General features: G+C 45.9%; 1 long non-coding RNA gene and 1 other non-coding gene across 2 annotated transcripts; both read right to left on the bottom strand.

Annotated features, from left to right (window-relative positions):
• Nucleotides 1-3275: 3275 nt before the first annotated feature.
• LOC121132976 lies at nucleotides 3276-11320 on the bottom strand. Its single transcript, XR_005869688.1, has 3 exons — nucleotides 11186-11320; nucleotides 5646-5756; nucleotides 3276-3901 (listed from the first exon to the last, which is right to left on the bottom strand). It is a non-coding gene; the product is annotated as an uncharacterized LOC121132976 (long non-coding RNA).
• A 5298-nt stretch (nucleotides 11321-16618) lies between these two features.
• LOC121133064 lies at nucleotides 16619-16782 on the bottom strand. The gene has a single exon (XR_005869812.1). It is a non-coding gene; the product is annotated as a U1 spliceosomal RNA (small nuclear RNA).
• Nucleotides 16783-19211: the final 2429 nt, after the last annotated feature.

Below are 19211 nucleotides of genomic sequence, written 5' to 3'. Positions count from 1 at the left end.
TATAGCCTTTCCACTCATGCCAAGTCACCTCCATGCCCTGTTGGCTAGGAGGTGAGTGCTGAACTTTTGACCTTTGTCTACTGGTGGGACAACTCCCTTCTGTAGGAGGAGATTCAGGACTGTGCCATTAGCCAGATGGCGTGGCACGCTAGAGGCGCATACAGATGTAGTAACTATAGTGCGGTACTAACCACACCCACTTTGGGCGTGACTAGAGACAGGGTGGTGAACTGTGCCACTAGCCAGGCCTACTTCTGGGCGTGGCTAGAGGCATGTACGGAGGTTCTTATAAAAGACTGTGTGGGCAGAGCCGTGCTCTCTTTTTCCGACTTCCGGTTTGGTAGGAAAGCTACTTGACTCATCTGGGTTGCCTGTTTTCTCTTGTAAGTAATGTCTACAATAAACAGCTACCTATACCCTCAGCAAGTGTACTGGTTATCGTTACAGCTACACCCTTCCTCTTTGTAAAATAACCTAGCTTGCCTCATTATAGTGAGAGTCAGGTAAAGAACAGGTGTTCAAAAACAACGACAACAAAAAACCAAAGCATGCAGATCTTCCACATTTCTGCTTCTGTCGTCCCCTGCGGCGAGTTCAGGGACTTCATAAGCACTTTGTGTGAGATGCTCCACAGGAATTCCCCAGGAGTCATTTGCTAGAGTCTTGTATGTATGACAGCAGTCAGGGTCAAGTGGCCACACACACACATACACACACACACACACACACACACACACACACACACATACACACCACACACACACACACATACACACACACACACCGCACACACACACACACACCACACACACACACACCACACACACACACACACACACACACACACACACACACACACACACACACACACACACACACACACACACACACACACACACACACACACACACACACACACACCACACACACACACACAGAGACACACACACACACCACACACACACACACACACAGAGACACACACACACACACACACACACACACACCACACACACACCACACAGAGACACACACACACACACCATACACACACCACACACACACACACACACAGAGCACACACACACACACACACACACACACACACACACACACACACACACCACACACACACACACACACACACACACACACACACACACACACACACACACACACACACACACACACACACACACACACACACACACACACACACAGACACACACACACACACACACACACACACACACACACACTTGGAGCTCTCTGGAAAGAAGGCCACCAGTTTTGCTTAATGACTCATTGGTAACTGAGAGAGTAAACATCTCCCCTTCTAGATCAAAAAGCCACATGAAGATGACTCCATAGATTCAGCACCCAGCATCTATGAAAGAGAAAATAGATGCGTGGTTACCAGCATTGGGCAGGAGGATGTGAGATGACTTTTGAGGGGTAATAACAGCATTGTGGAATTAGGAGCTACATGATGGTTGCAAATCTAGTGACGATACAAGGAAAACAAAATCACCCGATGACTCAGACACTTACTGTCTGAATTTGCATCTCTGCAGCTGTGATAAAACTCTAACCCAAACCAAGCTGGAGAGAAAAGGACTTGTTTGGCTTCCATCACTGAAGGAAGTAAGGGCAGGAACTCAGACAGGAACTTGGAGGCAGGAACAGAACCACTGAGAAACACTGCTGACTGGCTTATTCTCCGTGGCTTGCTCAGCTTGCCGGCTTATCCAACTGAGGGCCATTTGCCAGGCACGGCAGCTGCTCGCAGTGGGCTGGGCCCTCCCACACTAATCATTAATCAAGAAGACGCCCCACAGATCTGCCCACAGACCAATCTGATCGAAGCAACTCCTCAACTGAGGGTCTGTCTTTCCAGGTGACCCTACTTTACTTCAGGTTGACAAAGACTAAGCAGCCTAGAACTGGAACTTGGATCCCAGGCGTTGACATAGAACTCTGGCATGGCCATGCATGCTGTGACGCATGATGATGGAGATAGAGACACGGGACTCCAGGAGCCCGCTGGTCAGCCAGCCTAGCCAAAATGACAAGCTTCGGGGTCAGAGAGGGACCCTGTCTCAAGGGAATAAGGTAGAGAGAGAGTGATAGAGGAGGACACCTAACATCCCCGCTGGCCCCCACATGTACGGGTAACTTGCACATACACGTACACATGCCACACACACAAAACGGTAAATTGTATGGAGTTATAGTTCAGCGTTGAAAAACAGAGTGTGGGCCTGAGGGCCACTGAGCAACGGAATTGCATTCACTTGGGCAGGTTGCCTTCTGACAAGCCTCATCCTGAGAGCCATGGAAACCAGTGGGTGCTCATTCAGAGAGTGACATAGTCAGACTTACCCTCTAGGGAGCTCACACGGCTGTCATCAGGAGGATGCATTGGGGGGGGGGGACCAATGGGAAGGCTGATGCTCTCCAGATGAGAATCGGGGGCAGCAGTGAAAAAGGACAAAATCAGAATTCAGAGACCAGAGCTCAGGGACTGAGGGAAGGGGGGGGGTAAGAAGAGAGAAGGTGAATGGTGGGGTGACTGGTTGAGGGTGCCAGAGGAAATGGGACTAGGAGTCACTTATCAGGGTGGGGAGCCCCGGGCGAGGGGCCACCTGAGTTTGAGACACCGGCATGAAAAGCAAGGGACTCGTATCTGGGAGGAACCACTGGCTTTTCATCACTAACTCTTTGGGGATGGGCAAGCTGCCCTAAGTGTTGAAGGCAGAAGCAAGAGAGCCAGGAAGTAGCCTGAAAAACTGTAGCACATGAGAGACAAGAAGCCAGGAGCCAACCTGAAGAAAAGGTGGGACTTGCGGGTGCCAGGAGCGAGTGTCGTCTCAAGAGCATGCCGGGGTGAGCTGGGTGAGCAGCGGAACCCGGGAAGGGATTTAGGAAGAGGCCAGGTGCTGGAGAATCTGGGGGCGCCCCCAATGCAGGGCTACAGGGAGACGGACAGATTGAGGAAAGACTGGGCCGTGGAAGAACAGATTCTTGGAATGAATGAGTCTGTGCGGGGAAAGAAGGGGGAAACACATTTGTTTGAATTCTTTGGGCCTGGAGAGAAGGGCCACCAGTGGAGTTTCTAAAGAAATGGGTGGAGTCAGAATTCACAGTACCAAGTACCCAGGCCTTAGAGGCCAGGTAAGGATGCCTTCCTCTGTAAGTGAAGGACGAAAGTCAGAACAGGACTGAGGTATGCTGGGGTGGGGATTTTTAACAAACCAAGAGATGAGGAAAGGGACTTTTCCTGTGGCTTTTATTTTGACACTGAGGCAGGAGACAACATCAAATACCAAGGCTGCAGGCAAAGCTAAAGGGACTTGACAAAGCATATGTCCAAAGCTGCCCAGAGAGGCAGCTGTTTAAATTTCCAAGAATCTGAAGAACAAGTTGTTAAACACAGCTACTGAAAATCAAATTAGAGCAGCTCCACACAAACATCCCCAGCTCCTTTGTGAGGTGACACTACTGGGGCAGCAGATCCGAAGGCACAGACATGGAAGAGCCAGGCACACGTGACAACCTGACTGGGAAAGACTCCCTCCTCTCCCGGGCTGCAGCCTGAGCCAGCCGGCTGAAGCTGCAGACAAAGGGATTCAGCCTCAGAGAGGAGGGGTCAGATGGCTCTGCTCCACACAATAGACCAGCCGACTCGCATTGATTTTCTGGGCTAGGCTAAAGTTTGGTAATTGTTCCTTGGTAATGGGCATGGTTTCAAAAGATGTTTTTCCTTCTTCTGGGTAAACATTCTGACCTTGAGGTTTGTGGGCTAATGGACAGTGACTTAACCCACTCACTGCTGAAATTGCTCCTATTGCTAGGAATCGATGTCTGGCAGGAAAGTTCCAGTTTGTGCCTTGCTCTAGACCTAAACACAAGGAAGGGTGGGGTAGAAGAGTCACATTCAGCTCCAGCAGGCAACAGGCCAAGTGAACCCTTTATTGTTATGGTTTTGGATCAACCATTTCTCAAATATTCGACATGTCTACCTGCAGAGCTCCATGAAGCCTGATTCCCCGTTAGGGTGGGGTGGGGAGGCGGTGGGGAGGACCACGAAGGGGTCAGACACAATATGAAGGCAGAGATGTCAAGTACTTTACTATCCCATCAGATGCCCGTGGGCTTAGGCAGAGAGTTGGTGTTTCTAGAGAAAGCAGGCTTCAAGTTGCTGCAGAGTAACCAAGGCAACTGTTATCAGAGTCCACATATCAGAGGTTTTTATCTCTGGCAAGCTCTTGGGATGCTAATGATGCATTGCTCGGCTGTGACCTCCAAAATTAGTGATTTTTAAGTCAACCAAGAGCAAATGCTGTGATCTTGCTTTGACAGATGAGCTGACATCCGAGCTGACTTCAGGGGCTTACCAAGGGCTTTGGGTGGGATAAGATTCGTCCTCAGTAACATGTCCCCTTTGTCATTGTCAGTTGGATGTCCATCTCAAAGGCCACTGGTTTTAGCTTAGTCTAGTCACAAAGGCCCCTTGTCTGTGAACACTTGGGTCTTGTGACCATTTAATTTGGTGTTTTATGACAAAGCAGTCTGAGGCACACCTTCAATAGGTAACAGGTCAAGAGCCCAGAGTCTATCTGCTTTTGGACCCTGTGGCTTCCTGTCTCAATGGTTCAAAATAGTTGAATGGAAAGACAGCCTTTTCTGCAAATGGCATAGCACCTGAACCTCACCAAAACTGAAAACTCTGTCCTTGAAAGGCCTGGTGAGAGTGAGGATATAGTTATTATACGTCTAGCAAAGGACTAGTTTGCCAGAGTTTATGAGGAACCCATAAAATCTAACAGTGGATAAACAAACCAGTTAGAAAAGGGGCAAAAGGCATGAACTGATGTAGACGGCACACGGAAAATACTCAAATTCATTAGTATTACAATGCCGTGCAGTGGCCAGATTGAAATAAAACATAATGAAAACACCAAATACCCAGGAGGATGCAGAAAACTGGTCACTCGTATGCAAGGCCATTAAAAATGCAAAACGGCACAGTCACTTTGCATAAGCGCGCCAGTGACGCAGCAACTGCACTATTAAGACATTAGCCCAAAAATGTGAAAATGAATGCTCATGCGAAAGCCTGTACTTCCACATTCAGAGACTCTTTGTTTGTAAGTTGAAAACTAGAAATGACTCGATGTCTTCTGGAGGGTTAACCGCTAAGTGACCTGCGGTCTTAACCTAATTCATACCTTAGAACACTGTTCAACAAAGAACAGGTTGGTAGAGGCACCAACCTGATGACAAGAAAGAAAGAAAGAAAGAAAGAAAGAAAGAAAGAAAGAAAGAAAGAAAGAAAGAAAGAAAGAAAGAAAGATCCCAGGTCATGAGATTTTGTTCATCTAACATTATTGAACCATCGTGATTAAAGAAACGGAGAATAAACTGGATGGTGGTGGTCTTTAATCCCAGCACTCCAGAGGCAGAGGCAGGCGGATTTCTGAATCCCTGTGGTGACAAGTTCTATGTCTTGCCTGTGTCAGAGTCAATGTCCTGGTTGTGATTATAGTTCTGCCTGACGTCACCGAGGAGGAAAGCTATGTAAAGACATAAGCTATCTCTTTGCATTATTGTCTCACTGTACTCCAGGACTGCCTGCAACTCACCGTGTCTAATCAAGGCTGACTTTGAACTCGAAGCAATCCCAGGTGCTGGGCTTGTCGGTATGGGCCGCCACGTCTCACTCTTTGTATTCTAGCTTACAACTCCAGGTGAATCTGCAATTATCTCAAAATTGGTTGAAGATAGAATTAAATGGGGATCTGTACCATAGAATTTCATTTATATAGCATTCTTAACTGGCAAAATTATATATTTAGCTTAACAAAGGTGCAGGGTAAGCGGAGGATAGTAACTAGACCATAACGGCCCAATCAGAGGGTTCCTTGTGACAGAACTAATCTGTTCCCCGGCAGTGGAAGCTACCCGGATGGACACATGTGAGAAAGACTGCACTCTGACATTCACAGACAATGTTTCCCGGCTGTGAAAGCCACACGGATGGACCCATGTGAGGAGGACTGCACTCTGACATTCACAGATGAATGTCATGAACTGAGTAAAGTGGATGATCAGGTCAATATTGGGCTCCTGGATGTGTTTGGTGCTGTAAGACACATCTTGGCTACAGAACATGAGACCTCTCTGTGGCCTTCTATTTTTAATTTTAATTTTATTTTATGCGTGTGAATGCTGTGCCTGCATGTGTATCTGTACATCTCCCATGTACAGTGCCCTCAGAGGCCAGAAGAAGGCAACACACCCTCTGGAACTGGAGTTTTAAATGGTCATGAGTTGCATGTGGGTGCATGGAACGGAACTCAGGTCTGGTCCCCTGGAAGAGCAGTCAGTCCTCTTACCTGCTAAGCCTCCCACCCCTTCAGCCTTCTGTGTTATTCCTTACAGCTATATGTATCACAAAATTTAAATATCAAAATTACAAAACATTTATCTTTAAAAAATTAACACTAAAAACACTAAATGCTGTTTAGGTTGTTTCACTGTGACAAAGCTATTAATCTATAACAACTGTGGTGACTGGCTAATGTCATGTTGGTAGATTAAAACAGATCCACTCGGTGTATTGCCAGAGAGCCTGATGCCTCATCTGGTTAGGAAAAGATTTGGGGTAGAAGAGACACTGGAAAAGGGAAAAAAGAGAGCAGGTGAAAAAGAGAATGGGAAAGAAAACACTAAAGAAAAAAAGGCGTTCATCCTTAGCACAGGCAAGAAAGGAAATTTAATGTAGAAGGCTGAAGGGAATTTGGGACACCCTGGTGATATTAAATGTCTCTATTTTAATCAAAAAGGCTAAAGGTCTTAACTGAGAGTCCAAATCACCCCAGAGGCCAGACTAAATTGCAGCCTTTGTAATTCTTAAATTGTCATAAGAGTCTGAAATTATCAAACTTTTCAGAACACGTCCCAAGTTACAAGACAAAGGTCACCTACGAAAATGAAGAGCGGTCAGGATGCTCTTCTCAATTCATGGGGACCATCCCCGCTGACATCCCTCCAGAGCTCCCTGTCAGGGCCGTGAGGCAGGGCTGGAGACAGCGTCAACACCTGTAGCAGCCTGAGTCCTTCTCAGAGACCTGTGTTCAGGTGAAGACAGGGCTGTTGACTTCACTGGAAGAAGAATTGCAGGATGAGCCAGTAAGAGGCAGCATGGGAACGGATGAGAGGCGGTCTGGGATGAGCATAGTGGCCTTCAGAAAAGATAGTCACTTCAGTGTCTCTACAGTGGCCACATGTATGATTTTGGTGGCTTCTGAAGTCACATCTCAAAGGGAAATTTTTTCCCATCTTTTTCTTGTAGAAGAAACTATGAAGCCCTTCCTGGTGTGCACTGAACGAGACTGTAATTGATAATGTAAAACCCTCACTCACAGGGGATACATGGAAGTCACATTTGCGGAGCGCTCCAAAAAATACCTGGGAAAAGGGTAAAGCCATCATACTAAGACCTTTAACATGGCTGATGGCGGATTTCCAAGTTCGAGGCCAGCCTGGTCTACAAAGTTCCAGGACAGCCAGAGCTGGTACACAGAGAAACCCCGTCTCTATGTGGGCAATATTTACAGCACACTTTGGTAATTGTGCTGAAATTCTGACTCTCTGCAAGCCAGAAGCTTCAAGCTGACTCCAGAGGAAGGGGTTTCTTTCCTCTCCATGTGCCTTTTACTTCCTAGTGGACGGACTCATAGGGAGAAGGAAGCTTCCCAGGCAAGGGGGTTTGGATTAGAAGGCAGGAGGCCGATTAAATCTCAGAAAGTCTGGGTCCTATGGAGACCCAAACATGGACTCAAGAATTTAATTTCCTTGTATCTAAGAGATGGAAGAGTCATGGCAGTCCCTTCAATGTGATGTGTCATTCTTCCTCAAATAAGGATTGTGCAGTGTCTCACATAGTTAGTGCTTCGCACATGTTTACAGACAAAAATGTTTAGTAAATCTTTACAGACCTAAATGGAATATGAAGAGAAGGGAAGGGGATGGAGGATTTATCCCATCCACTGGGAATGGGGTGAGTACCCACCCCATGAGGCAGATTCTAAACTCAAGATGGAGAAAGGACAATCCTCTCGGGGAGCACGGGTGATCCTCTCGGGGAGCACGGGTGATCCTCTCGGGGAGCACCGGTGAGGACAGCTTTCCTTCCCTTCTCAGTGACTCCAGCACCACCACCCCACCCTGCCTGGCAGGTCATAGCAGCCAGCCATGCCTGTAGCCATCGCTAGTTGCTTCAGGAGCACCAGGAGCACTCAAGTGTGTTCCCACCAGATGGCCTCCCTTAGAAGAGAGACTTGTGTTGTGTCAATGGAAAAGTCAGCACTTTGGAGTTCAGAGAGGCCCTAGGGCCACAGTACAGGGCGACACGGGCCTAGGCCCATCACCTTCCAGCTGTCTGCCGCACAGCCTCCCTGAAGTCACCAAGAGTGGCCCTACTTACTTGGTATTTGTGCCCCACTGCTCTTTTTAGACAGTCACCTGCCCTGTCTGCTCAGAAAGCTTGTTCTGTAGGTCGAGGCGGAGCATGGAAAATTCCATGGCTCCCATTGTGAAAAGCTCTCCATTTTGGGAGCCAAGGAGGGGCGGAGGGAAGAGAGGCAGAGAGGAGATGATTCAGAAACAGCTGAACTTTGAAAAACAGAAGAAAAATCTCTCGCTCAGTGCAGAAAAGCGCCTTTTTAAATGAAGCTGTGCCAGGGGACTGAAAAATTGCTTATGAGCAGAGGACATCAGCTGAGGGGGCAGCAAACTGTCAGGGCAGGCTGAAGAACTGCTGGGAGCTCGCTTTCCTCAGAGGCAGCAGAGGAGATCCAGAACACCAACTTGCAAGGGGCTCCCAAGGCCTGCAGCCTCTGAATAGTGTGACCACTAAAGAGGATGGGTCCCAGTTATGACAGACACTAAATACCATGGCCACTAAATGCCTTCCTTGAAACCAAATATTATTTCTCCTAAATACTAAGATAGAAAATGTTAGAGGCACTGGCTAACACTGAAATTAGATACCTCTGATGCAATAAAGAACACTGAAATTAAATACTTCTGATAATAAATATTATAAGCTCTACATAACACGGGAACTAAATGCTCCAGGTATGGCATACTATGTGTACTAAGTACTAAGCCCCTGAATCATACACCGTAGCGATGGAACCCACACAGTAGACATCAATATAGTGTTAGTACTGAAGTAATGCCAGACCTATGGAGGATCAAGAATATTTGTGAATAGAACAGTCTTAGGCCCCTGGATTCTCTTCTTGGGCCCATTGTCTGAATTCAAAGTACAAAGTCAGGGCCTGGTGGGCACTTGGGACTGGAGGGAATTTGGAAGCAAAGAGCACTAATGCACTTTCTTGAGAGCAGGCCCTTACATGGAGATTGAGGCTTCCTTCCCGTATGAGTGCTAGGAAGCAGCAGCCAGTTCATAATCCCCAAGCCTTAAGACTGGGACTGCACCAAGAAAAGACTTTCTAGGTAGGGATGGTGGCACATCTCAGTGCTTAGGGGACCGAGACGGGAGGATCTCAAGGTCAAGGACTGCGTAGACTGTGTAATGAGACTGTGTCAAAAAGCCAAGGACGGGGATATAGCTTAGTTGTGAGTGCTTACCAATCATTCAAGGGGTACGGAGAAACCCTCGCTAAAACGGGACTTCCCACTATTTTTTCCTCATGATTCTATGCATCAAGAAACGGCAGGGTTCTCATCTCTACAGCCTTGCCAAAGGCTCTTTTGGGTAGCCGAGTCCAGCCATTGGCTAGGCTGAAAGACTTCCTTCCCGTGCTGTCCTTCCCATGTGGCTACCTCAGGCTCCCACAGCATGGCCTTTATTGGACTGGACCCCAAGAATGCTGCCCTAAGAGTCAAAGGCAGACAACACTGTCTACCTGCCAAGAACCAGCCTCAGAAAGTATACAGTTCTGCCACGTTTGCCTAAAAGAAGGCACAAAACTATCACATATTTAACAAGAGGAGGGCTGTAATGGGGACTGTCCTTCTGCATGCTGTGAATATATGTTTCTTCTGTTGGTTGGTGAATAGAGCTGTTTCAGCCAGTGGACAGGCAGGGTTTAGCCAGGCAGGAAATCCAAACAGGGATAGATAAAGGTGGCAGGCAGAGTCAGGGAGATGCCATGTAGCTGCTGAGGTAGCAAGAGACCAGGGAATCACCGGTAAGACAAGACCACATGGAGATACAAAGATGAATAGAAATGGGTTAATAATTAAGACAGAGCTAGTCAATAAGAAGCCTGAGCAATAGGCCAAACCATTTCTAATTAGCATAAACATTTATGTGTTTATTTTGGACTGAACAGCTTCGAGACCAAGTGGAACAGAAACTTCCTCCTACAGGGCTGGGCATGGTGGTGCATGCCTTTAATCCCAGCACTCGGGAGGCAGAGGCGAGTGGATCTCTGTGAGTTCAAGGCCACCCTGATCTACACAGTGAGTTCCAAGACAGCTAAATTATATCCTGCCAAAAAAAGGAAAAGAAAAAAGAAAAGAAAGAATGAAAAAAGAAAAGGAGAGATAAGCTTCATTTTTTACTGGAAAGAAGGGTAGCAGTGATCTGTGGCCATCTTTTACCCAAGGCACAGATGCAATGAACTCTGTGGTGACTCACCCAGTATTCTCTTGGGGATGGAAGCATTTGCTTCTCTGAGGGCGTATTGGCTGCTTACAGCTGGATCTTCGCCCAGCAACGGTTTCCCTCTTAAGGGAGGACATTTCCTGAGAGCCCAGCCTCCTTAAGTGAATTTATGACCATTTTTAATAACTCTAAAGTGCCATGTCAGCTCTGGAGTCCCCTAGATCAGTCACAGTTGATGGGTGCAGTGCAAATCAAACTTCTGCTTCTTCAACTTCCCCTAGAATGTGTTCCCAAGAATCTTCCACAGCAGCTTCCCACATTTGGAGCTCTGCCCCTAACTGTGTCCCAGGTGCCGGACCTTAGCCATAGGCCTGAGCCATAATAGAACACAGACTGGGTTAGACAGCATAGGAAGTAGGACTGGGCCTCCAGCAGGCAGCAGAATGTATGAAGATAAAGCTAGGTGGAGAGGAGTGGCCCTTGATGGAATGGGTAGAGGGAGAGGCAGCTGAGGTTCAATCCCGTCAAACACTTACTTACCTAACGGGCTACTGTGAATGATCAGAACATTGTCTGCAGCTGGCATCATTATAAATACAAGGCACTGCAATGTCTTGAGACTTTAATTCTTTTACTCACAGCTCGGCCTGCTTGTTTCAGGATGGATTTCGAGCAGCGAAATGACGAATTGAAGCACGTGACCACACTTAAGGCTACGGGGATGCTCCAAGCCCCGCCCCCATCCCAGGTTACACTGCATTTGCATGGCGTTCCCCATCAGCCAAATTCCTCCCATTTGCGAGAGACCTGATTTAGGTGAGGTCATTGATTCAGCTGGAGAGTTAATTATTCATTTGAATTGGTTTGTGCAAAAGGCTCCAGAGAGCCCACAAGAATAAATTGAAAAGCTATTAGAACTAACAGGAGAATTTAATAAAGTAGCTGGATGCAAAATTCAATAGCTTCCTCATCAACTAGCAACAACCAATTAGAAAACACAATGGGAGTGAGCAGGCGGAGGGACAGAGATAGCAACAATGACAAAAACACCTGGGATTCACTGCTCCAACAAGGTGGATCCAAGAAATCCGCATCTTCCAATTTTCCAGCGTTGAAACCTCACGACATAAGGAGATGGGAAAGCGAGTTGTGTTCGAACATGGGGCGGTAGAGCAAACACCGCGAAGAGATAACATGCTCCAATTAAAGAACAAGAGGGTTGTACAGGTAGTCTGGCTTGATGGTGATGCAAGCCTTCAATCCTGAGAGGCAGAGGCAGCTGGATCTTTACCAGTTAGAGGCCAATCTAGTCTAAATGCAAGTCCAGGCCAGTCAGTGCTATGTAGTGAGACCCAGTCTTAAAAACACATGTGGATGGAAATAATTAAGGGGGAAAATGTCCAGATCTGAAGGCAGTAGGAAGAGACAGTGACACTGGGCCTGCCTTGAACTTCTGAAACCTTAAAGCCAAGCCAAGTGATGCACTTCCTCCAACAAGGCCACACCTCCTAATAGTGCCACTCCCTATGAGCCATGAGGGGCATTTTTATTCAAACCACCATAAATAAACAAATTCTGAATGGATTGTGCCATTCCCCCAAAGACTATGTTGAGGTGCTAATTCAGCACTTTTGGATGTGACCTTACTTGCAACAGGGTTGTTGCAGATGTAGCAAGTCAAACTAAGATGAGGTCATCCCAGATTAGAAATGATGGCCATTTAAGAAGAGGGCATATCAGGCTAAGATGTTGCTCAGCTGGTAGAGTGCTTGCTTCGCATATGTCTTAGTGTCCTATTGCTGTGAAGAGACACCGTGACCGACTCTTATAAAACAAAGCATTTAATAGGGACTTATTTTATAATAAGAAAAGAAATGAACATCGTTTTTTTTTAATGCCTCCTTTCTTCTTTTTTGCCTGTTTTTGCAGACTGGAAACGGACGGACACTGGCTGTGCTGCTTCATTACTTGAAACAGGACCTCTCACTAAACCTGGAAGCAGGCTGGTGGCCAGCAGACCCAGCAGCACTAGAATTCCAGCTCGTGCACACCCACACCCTGCTCTTTATGTGGATGCTGTGGGATCGAACTCAGGTCCTCAGGCTTGTAAAACAAGCACTGTGACCCACTGAGCCGTCTCCCCAGTTCTTCCTACTTTCTTCTTCCTCTCTCTCTTCCTTAGAGATTCACAGTGTAGCTGGAAGAGCTCCCACCTGAGCGTCCTGAGTGCGGGAAGGACTGGGAGGAGCCAGCACCGACCGCTTGTCTCCTGCTGCTTTCTTTGATTCTTTCTAGGTATCCTTAGACACGGGTTCCCTTGGAGCCAAACAACAGGTCACACGTTTTTATCATTTGGCTTGGGGATTTTATTTGTTTGGGGAGGTCTTCCTAGGAAGCCCTGACTGGCTCAGAACTCACCACATAGACCAGGATGCGCTTGAACTTAAAGTATACTCTAGCCTCTGTCTCCACGTGTCCAGATTATAGACACACAACCTCATGATTGACAAAACGACTGCTTTCAAAGGTACCCACGATTTGTTTTGATTACCTAAGATGGCAAAGCAATTCTGTCCTTTTGAAGAGAGAGGGGGGAAAAAAGCTTTCTTTTATTTTTAATTACGTGGCTGTGTGCATGTGAGTACGGGTGCCTGAGGAGACAGAAGAAAAATGGATCCGGAGTCAGAAGCGGTTGTATGTCACCTGATGTGGGTGCTAAAAACCACACTGGGCCTCTGCAAAAGCAGTTACACACTCTCAACTGTAAAGTCATCGCTCTAGGCCCACACGGCGTCTTTTAAACGAAGAAACTATTATTTGGAATTTCCAAGAAAAGGGACAGTGCAGAGCAATGTGGGGACACGTGGGGAGCAGATAGAATGAGAGAAGGCTTAAGTCAGAGGCTTTATTGCAATTTCCATGAGCAGAGTAGACACACCCGTCAGGATGGCTAGTGGAATAATTTCAACTGGCTCTCCCCTAGCGGGATAGCTCCTAGATGTCCAGTACCGAGCCTTGGGCAGGGAGATTTAGGGCTGGGAGAATATTGGCTTAATGTGTGAGAGTTAAATAAAGGAAGTGACCAAGGATCTGGCCTCAGAACTGATTTCTGCATATCAAAGGCAAACTCAAGGTCAGTGGGTTTTCAACCTATGGGTCATGACCCCATTGGGGTCACCTAAGATGATCAGAAAACATGGATATTTACATTATGATTCATAATAGTAGCAAAATTATTTCTTATGATGCAGCAGCAAAACGAATTTTATGGTTGGGGGTCACCACTACATGAGCTGTATTAAAGGGTCACAGCATTAGGAAGATTGAGGATCACTGCTCTCGGTGTTAGCTAGCTGTACGGGGGTTGCCTCCCTGGGATCAGGAAGGTCACCAGATGCCAAAGCACAGTAAAGAAAAACATGTGGTTACTATAAAGATCCATGTTCAAGGTCATTCTTCACAGAATTTCTAATACCAAAGGTCACAAAGTGTGATGGTTGGTGTTGTCAGTTAAACAAAATCTAGAATCAGCTGAGATGGGTCTCTGCACATGCCTGTGAGGGGTTTTCTTAACTCTGGGTCTCTGTGCCTGACTATGAGGGATTTCTTAGTTATGGGTCTCTGTGCATGCCTGTGAGGGGTTTTCTTAGCTCTGGGTCTCTGTGCCTGACTATGAGGGATTTCTTAGTTATGGGTCTCTGTGCATGCCTGTGAGGGGTTTTCTTAAGTCTGGGTCTCTGTACATGCTTGTGAGGGGCTTTCTTAACTGGGCTAATTGAAATGGAAAGGCCTATCCTAATTGGCAGTACTGTTTCATGGACTGGGTCCAAGACTGAATGAAAAGGAGAAAGTGAGCTCAACACCAGAGCTTTCATTGCTCTGTAGCAGCCCTGGCTGTCCTGGAACTAGCTCTATAGATCAGGCTGGCCTGGAACTCTCAGAGTCTGCTTCCCAAGTACTAGGATTAAAAGCATGTGCCACCATGCCTGACCTTGTTGGAGTATTTTATCACAGAAACAGGAAAAGAAACTGAGATCGAAACCAAGGAAATGTCTAGCATGCATGGAGCTGGTTAAGTAAATGATGACGTATCAAAGCCATCTAGTGTTATGGAGCCATGGAAAACAATGTATTTTTAAGTACCTTTATTTACAGCTGTTTTTTTTAATTCTGAAAAGCTGTTAACCATATTGGAACACAACATTTGGAGTAACCAGCATCTATGTACCCAAGATTAAAGCTATAGTTTTGCACTAACACTATTTGGCACCCAAAATGGGGCCTCAAGCAGATCCACTTTCATCAGAAGAGTCATCTAAATTATTATCCAGTACCCACATGGGCCACTGTGCCCCACTGTTCAGCATTGCCTCAGGTGGATGATGATGAGTTCTTTTAGTGTGAGGGTCAGACCGTCTTAGTTTAGCCCATGGTCCATTGGTTTATTCTGGGTGGTTATTTGGATCTTATCTTGTTTTGATGTATTATTGTTTTGTTTTCAAAGCATTTGGTTTATTTTTGTTATTAAAATGTTTACTTGCTAGCATTCAATCATTCTCCTGCCACTCCTCTGACATGCAATTCTGCTTTTTAAAAAAGATTTTTAAACACTGAGCCATCTCTCCGGCCCCATGAGTTTGCACTTTTCTACAGCTTTTCATGTTTATTACAATCTTGCTGCCTCTAGTTTAGTGTTCTATGATCCCCTGACCATAAAGACACTAAAGAGACATTTGTTCCCTCCAACCCAACAATCTGGAAGTGTCCAAACACCCCATGTTTTGTCCCATACAGAAACACAACAAAATCTATCTTTTCTGGGTTGGAAAAAGCTTTATTGGCCCAGTTGGAAAAAGGCTCACAGGGTTGCTCACCCAGTGTCTTGGGCCCCCTCATGTTTCAGTAGATGGGCAGGACAAGTCTGAGATACAGTGAGGAGGAACTGACCTCAGGATAAATGCTGGAGAAGTTACTCCTAACAGTAGTGTATAAACCAGACCCCTTGGCAGCATAGACAAGTGTCTGATTTTCAGGAGAAAATGAAATACAGGAAAGAATGTTTGGAGAAGAACCACCATTTCTTTATTTTCAGTGGTTTTATGCTTGATGATTGTGTTATTTCAAAGTTCAAGTGTTTGGAAAATGGGGAAATGTAACTAAAGATAAACTTTGTTTTAAACTTGCCTCAGTAGGAAACATATGACATCCCTAAACTGGGTTTCTGCATGCTACATTAAAATTTTAGGCCAGGCATGATGGAACATGCCTTTAATCCCAGCACTAGGGAGGCAAAGGCAGGCAGATCTCTATGAGTTCAAGGCCAGTCTGGTCTACAGAGTGAGTTCTAGGACAGCCAGGACTCTGTTACACAGAGAAACTCTGTCTTGAAAAACAAAAACAAAAACAAAAAAGCAAGCAAACAAAAAACTTAAGTAATAGAATTTATTTTTATTTTTGTTTCTGTGTGTTATTTGTTTTGAGATAAGGTTTCTCTATGTAGCCCTGGCTGTCCTGGAACTCACTGTATAGACCAGACTAGCTTCCAACTCACTGAATCCTTTTGTCTCTGCCTTCTAAGTGCTAGGATCAAAGGCATGTGCTGCCACACCCCAGAAGGTAATAGAATTTAAGATTGTGAATGGGCATTTTACAAAACAATGAGTTTATAAACTATATCTAATTTTGAAAGTAATATTAAAAATAAAAATATTAAGTAAATGGCTGAGCAGGTAAGACCATTGCCAAGCTTGATGACATGAGTTCGATTCCCAGGGCCTAGATTATAGAAGAACAACAACAGAACCAGCTCTAATTTGTTGTCCTTTGACCTCCATATGGCAGGTGCGCGTACGCATGCTATGTGCACGCACACACACACACACACACACACACACTTTTAAAATAAATAAGAAATGATTTTAAAATATCGATGCTGTATCAGAACTATAAACTCTGAGAAAATTAATTTTTTTAAAGGGAAAAGCTCAAATGTTATCCCCAACTACCACAAACCATGCAGTTGAGTTTCCTGCATTTGGGGAAATGGCAGGAGCCAGGATACCCAGAGTGCAATGGGTGAGAACAACCCCGGGAAAACCACCTCCTTGATCGTGGTATCTTCCCTGCTGGGTAATTTTTCTAAAGTAACTTTTCTGAGCCCTCTCCCTGCTTCATCTATCTTCTCTGACCTTGCTTCTTATTCCTTGTCTCCAAGAACAAGATTCTGTTTCAAAGGAGAAGACTGCTCTAGGACACAGCCTAGACAGGAAAGAGATCCAGCACTACAAAAAATGTTCATCTGTGAGTGGTGGTGCACGCCTTGAGTCCCAGCGTTCAGGAAGCGGAGGCAGGTGGGTCTCTGTGAGTCGAAGGCCAGCAGACAGGTGAGATTCAGGCCACCTACGGTGACATAATGAGACACCACCAATAAAAGAAAAAAAGGAAGAAAACCTGCCTAGAAGGTTGTCTTGCTCTCTGCTGCTTTTAAACTGAGAAAGCAGAGCAGTATTAGGCTGCGAGCGTAGCTCAGTACTACAGCATTTACCTGGCACACACGAATGATAGCACAGCTTTAATCCCAGCACTCAGGAAGCAGAGGCAGGCTGATCCCTGCGAGTTCTAGTCTGCATTGTGAGCTCCAGGCCAGTCAAGGATACATAGTGAGAGACCCTGTCTCAAAGAATTATAACAATAAAAACTATTATCCTAAGTCTGCAGAACAAGCCTGAACTTTGCTTTTTTTTTCTCCCTGGGCCTCTCTTAATTATAGATGTAGGTTTTCTACTTCACCTTTTCTAAGAAATGCACTGTAGCTCGCGCTCATGGCTTCCATGTGAGTGTTTTTTACATGTCATTTTGAGTGTGTATGATTGTTTTTACAGGTCTTTTGGGTCTAAAACAGCAAGGTGGGGCTGATACTGTCTCCCCAATAGACAAGATCTGTGGCTACTTCATTTTTACATTTATTTCTTTTTGGTTTCTGGAGACAGGGTTTCTCTATAGCCCTGGCTGCCCTCAGACTCGCAGGGATCGCCTGCCTCTGCCTCCTAAAAGCTAGGATTAAGGGCGTGCACCACCACTGCCTGGTTTACATCTGTAACATTGTGTGTGCTACAGTTATTGTTGTTGACATGAATAATTTAAATGTGTTTGTATGCTTATATAAACGTCTTTAGGATTTTTTTTTTTTTTTTTTTTTTTTTTTTTTTGCTGGCTGCTACCTCTTTTGAGAAACAGGCTACCTTGGTCAAGTCTAGAATGATCATCATAAAACAAACCTGTTGGCTCTGAAAATGGTCCCAAGCCTGACCACTGAGTTCACTTCCCAGAGCCCTTCAAAGCCAGGGAACTGGCTCCACAAAGGTGCCCTCTGGGGCTGGAGAGATGGCTTGGAGGTTAAAGGCTTGCATTGCTTCTGCCGAGGATCTGAGTTTGGCTCCCAGGACCCTAGATGACCAAATTACTGCAATCCCTGTGGTAAAGCTACAATTTAGGATCGTATGTCCTTATAGCGATCATGTTTATTTCATGACCTCCTACCTTACTTGAACCAAGTAGTTTTTTTAAATCTTTAAATATTTTGCTTTTATTTAGTGTGTGTGTGTGTGTGTGTGTGTGTGTGTGTGTGTGTGTGTGTGTGTGTGTGTGTGTGTGTTGGGAGCATGCTCGCACCAAGGTCTGCATATTGGGGTCAGGGGACAACTTGTGGGATTGGTTCTCTTCCTTCTACCCTGTGGGTTTGGGAGATCAAAGCCAGGTTTCTCGGGCTTGCCAGCATGCACCACTGCCTGCCAAGTCATCTTCCCAGCCCACTGAACCAAGTCTTACTTAAAGGCCTTCAAGTTTTTCACTACCTTCATAAAATAATTCCCTCATTAGCCAACATAACTTGGCTTTTAAAATTCAGTGTTATCTTAAAATTTCCAAAAAGAACTCTATTTGGAGGTGCCTCAATTTTAAATCCAAACTTAACAGCCACAGCCAAACCCCTCCTACTTAAAAAATAATTGTTGTGAAGGCTATTTCTCTATTTCCTTCTAAGCCAGGCTTTCCGGGTGAGAACCCAGCAGAGACGATCTAAGGACAGCACCAGCCCCTTCCCACCAGAAGCTCTAACCTCTGGTTGTGTTCTCCTCCCCCCCCCTCCTCTGGGGCTCCAGTGAGAACTCTCCACAGCCTCGGAGGGGCATTGTCATGGAGCAGTCATCTCTGCGAGTGGAGGTAGGCCCATTTGCCTTGAGCCTGACTTTTCTGATCAATGTACTCGCTGGCAGTATCCCTTTCTGGACCTTGCAGTTTGAGGGTAAAAGATGCTAATGCCCCTGAAACCATGTCCACAAACTCAGTGTAAGCCTAGCAAAGGGTTAAAGGCGTCTTCTGCTTTGGCAAAGAAGGCTGTTATAACTGCAAGTTCTGGTGTGGTTGAACTTCTGGTAAGGATACTGGGGTCCTCAGTGGGTGAGGCGGGTGAACATTGGTGGTTACTGATACTCCTCGAAGAGAACTTGCTCATGTCATACAGACACTGCCTTGTGTAGGTCATACATGAAGAGAACACGCTCCACTG

Source organism: Mesocricetus auratus, unplaced genomic scaffold (assembly GCF_017639785.1).
Source record: "Mesocricetus auratus isolate SY011 unplaced genomic scaffold, BCM_Maur_2.0 Super-Scaffold_100019, whole genome shotgun sequence".
Lineage (NCBI taxonomy): Eukaryota > Metazoa > Chordata > Mammalia > Rodentia > Cricetidae > Mesocricetus > Mesocricetus auratus.
Note: the sequence above shows the minus strand (reverse complement) of the source record. Positions and strands in the feature narration are given on the sequence as shown.